The sequence below is a fragment of the Rattus norvegicus genome, chromosome 17, assembly GCF_021556685.1.
Source record: "Rattus norvegicus strain SHRSP/BbbUtx chromosome 17, alternate assembly SHRSP_T2T, whole genome shotgun sequence".
In the NCBI taxonomy this organism is placed as follows: Eukaryota; Metazoa; Chordata; class Mammalia; order Rodentia; family Muridae; genus Rattus; species Rattus norvegicus.
The window spans coordinates 41,589,135-41,593,325 of record NC_141550.1 but is presented as its reverse complement, the minus strand read 5'-3'; the positions used below and the strand labels follow the sequence as shown (position 1 = coordinate 41,593,325).

Below are 4,191 nucleotides of genomic sequence, written 5' to 3'. Positions count from 1 at the left end.
TATAAATATCTTGGTCACTTTTACAATTACCTTCTCTTTTCCCCTCCCACTGAACCCCTTTCTTCCTCTTAGCAGCCCTTTCCCTGGGCATCTTCTGGACTCACTGTATTACAACAGGTTATTTGCATAAAGATGAGTGGTAGGTTATTTTCTGGAGCATGGAAGAATATAGGCTTGAGTGCATGTGTGAGTACGTGTGTGTGTGTGTGTGTGTGTGTGTGTGTGTGTGTGTGTAAGCACATTTCTTTGGCAACAATAATATATTTTAGAATCATAACTTACAGGAAATAAAATGTAAGTTCCTCAGTGTTTCAAATTCTGGCATAATATATTGCCAATAGCCTTTAAAGAAACAGAAACATTTAAGTCTGAGTTTCAGCACCTGTGGAGCCTTGGCTTACTATGTTCAGAAGGAAATAGTCTGCACAACAGTCATGCAGCTCATGGAGTTGGAATGGGCTAGCATTTAAAGACTTGCATGTGTCCATAGATTTTTCTATCCATACTTCCTTGTTTTTGTCCTCCCTGGTGGTCTGTTATGTGGAAACTTCTTTTCTTTGTCCACATGGTTTAATGACTCTATAGTGTCTTTGGATATATTTACTTGTCATAACAACTCAGCACAAGAGATACTTTGCATCCTAGAGCTTCTTGTGTGCTCTTCTGGTCCTCAGATTTTCATGTTGAAAACCCACATCCCAGAATTTAGTTTCATGAACAGAGCGTTGCAGCTCTGATTCCTGCGGTAATAATTCCTTTCTGAAATTCAGGGATTATGAATCAGAAATTTCAAAATTCTGACTATTTTAAACATGCTTCCAATAATCCTCCCATTCTATTTATTTGGATAGCTAAAATCTAGATCTAAAGAGTATACAATTCAACAAGTTTAGTAATACTTTCACAAACCTGCAGCATATAATAATACTAAAACACTGAGAAGCACCTTCAGTCGGCGGATGCAGAGGCTGTGGAGGACGTTGCAGCATGGAAGCACATGTACTCACCCTCCACTCAGGATGCGTTTTGCATTGAAATTGGGTTTCACCTTGAGAGAGCATTTAAAGGACTCAGGCAAAATATAGAATATGTGCAAACATATTATTATTCATTTTATCACTTTAAATCAGCCTTTCTTTTGAAATGTTATACTATACTCACACACTCATTTAATCAGTGTGTTTAAGTAGGGTTATTTGCATGAGCCTGGGTTTTAGTTTATTTACTAGAGCACGAGAGACTATGTTTTTGATACGGAAAATAATGTCAGGTCTGTGACATGGGGATAAATACCATTTAACCATTTCAGGGAATAGTTGGTATTGGCAGACACTTGGTATCGTAGCATCTCATTATTACAGAAACCTACAGGAGAAGGAGTTACAGTAAATGTGTTTGGAACCTTTTCTACCTTCATTTCACGCACTGACCTTTTTTCCTTTTCCTGAGTTTCCTTCTCTCTAGCTCTTGGCCCTTCTCAGTTGTCCACATATGAAATGCCCATCACCAAAGGGCCTAGACTCTTAACTGTGCCTTTCAGATAGAGTTAACAGTTAGCAAACAAAAATACACAGTGCCTAGTTGTAACAGGAATGCCAGGGCTCCTTTTTGTCACTTACAGACACCAAAGAACAGAGACAGTCTTTAAAACTGAACTGTATTCATAGAGATGACAGCCTGATAGGAGAGTGGGTTAAAATCCGGACTATATCAGTCTACTCTCTCCTCTCCAGATGGAGAAGATGGGGTTGGAGACAAAGGCTATCAGTTACTGCAAAACTCAGTCCTGCACCCTGGTCAGGTCATCTTCAGCATTTCTGAGTCTGATAGTTTCCAGGCCTTGCTAGTTATCCTTCTACTGTCTCCTCATTCTGTGGATGTTTGTGCTCAGACTCATTCTGAAAGAGAGTCTATCTGGTTTCTGCTGGTATTAACTTTGTTTTCCTCCAGGGGCATTTGGGCTGGAAATAGTTTAACTCAGAATAAGCAAACCATTAAGAGTATATATGTGTGCTATGCTAGGAATGACTGTATGAGCAAATTCCTTTCTATGACATGACTTAAAACTGTGTTTTCATAATACAGAATATGAAAGTGCCCCTTATCAAAGATTCAAATTTCTGGGGGGGATTATTTGTTTGTTTTTCCTTTAAAAAATTTTTTTTGAGTAAAGTGTGTCTCATGAAATACTGGGACAGGAGAAACCAAAACAACCAGTTAATCCTTATCTGAAACTCAGATTAATCTGGAATCCACATAGTATCTTGTGACCTGATTCTTGTAAGCCACCTGATAGGAGGTGGCTAAATGTACTGCTCCTTAGCCCAGAGGAACAAGAAGTCTCTAGCCCTACAGCTCCCCTAGAGATCTTTTGCAAAAGGCATGTGCGGATCTCTTCTGTCCAACCCGTATAGCAGCCCTGGAAGCTCGAAACATGGTGAGACTGTGAACCTGAGATTTTAATTTCTGAAAGTAAGTTTAAAAATGTCTCAGGTGGCTGTGCTATACACATCTATATTGATCTATACTGAGTCATGTGTTCTCTTCCCAAAATCAGCTTATGCAATTCCCGCCCAAGAAGTGACTACGATGGTGCAAACCTGGAAGTAGGCTCACAGCTCTCTAAGGCTTAGACTGTGAATATCCATTCAGCGGAGATGAGCTTTGTCATCAAGATGGTCTCTTGCATGGGAAGGATGTTAGGTGCTAGTATACAGACACAGGTAAGATGTCACTCTTCAATAAACTTATCCAGTAGATGAGACAGACGACTATGTAAGTTCAGCATTAGAATGGGAAAAATGACCACATGGCAGATCTCTAAAACACATGCATTTGCCGTTTTGTTGTTGTTTGTGCTTTGGAGCTGTGTAACCCTGATTTCTCCCCATGACTAAGCAAACATCTATTAGATATAGATCCACATTTAAAGATGATTCCTGTAGTGCAAATCAGTCAGCAGAGGAGAAGCCTTAAAAGAATTCATTGTCATTGTGAGATATAAACCTGGTGCACAAATGGGGAAAAGTAGCAAAAAAAGAAGGAACCTGTTGCTGAATTTCTGGTGGGTAGGCAGCAGGAATGGGAATTTCCAACACTGGCAGCAGACACTTTTATATCAAAGTCAGACAAACATGCTTTTGGACAGTGAGGGGCTCTCTGTGCCAAGATATCTGTCTGTCTCTGGTTCATGGACCAGATATGTGAATGCTTACTAAATGCCAGTCTCCCTAGTGGGTGCAGGGACATGACATTTAATATTAATAGACCAGTTCTCTACTTATTGGAGCAAGGCCTAACAGGAGAGGGATCTGATAACCTCAGACTCTATTTTAAAGAATTGAGACAGGTGCTCACTTTTGCAATATGTACATACTAAAATTGTCAATACAGAGAAGATTAGTATGGCCCCTGCACAAAGACACACAAATTTGTTCAGCAAATTTGTTGCTGTCTTCTGAGCATGACATGCCTATGACAATCATGAACTTACAGAAGGTGTGGTTAAAGGCACATGACTTATACAAGATAAAGACAACCTAAACCCTAGCATAGAACACACACACACACACACACACACACACACACACACACACACACACACGGATACATATGGTTAAATGATATATAATAGATACATACACATATATGAAGCACGTGTATTTCCTTCTTGTTTTATATATGAAGCACATATATTTCCTTCTTGTTTCATGACATCCCTGCTTAACATATATACATAAACACAAAACATGCATTGACACTATGATATACAAAAGACCTTCAAAATGTCATTGATATTTATATCTCATAATTTATAATTCATACTCCTTCTAGCTAGATCTGTTTTACTTGAGACATACTTAAGGCTGTGATATAGGACAAGAAAATTAGTAACTAGAGCTTCAGAGAGAAAACAGAAAAGCAAAGCCTTAATGCATCAGAGTCTAAAGGTATGGAGAATGGGGAAGAAACCAGAATAACTTGAGAAGCAAAGGAAGTAGATTATTTCAGAGGTGTGTGTAGGGTTCGGTGGAGCCGTGACAATTATGAGAGGATCTTCAGATTGCAGTAGGAAATATGGAGGATTCATTTATACCTCTTGAAGTCTGTGGTGGCTTACAGTTTGGACTGTTAATACAGAAAATTCAGTAGGGCTCACTGTTGGCTTAACTGAGTGGACTTTCAGTAATG

The 4,191-nt window shown here is 39.2% G+C and overlaps 1 pseudogene; it reads left to right on the top strand.

Moving 5' to 3' along the window:
• Positions 1-3,355: 3,355 nt before the first annotated feature.
• On the top strand, positions 3,356-3,448 carry LOC120097965 (U6 spliceosomal RNA; annotated as a pseudogene).
• Positions 3,449-4,191: the final 743 nt, after the last annotated feature.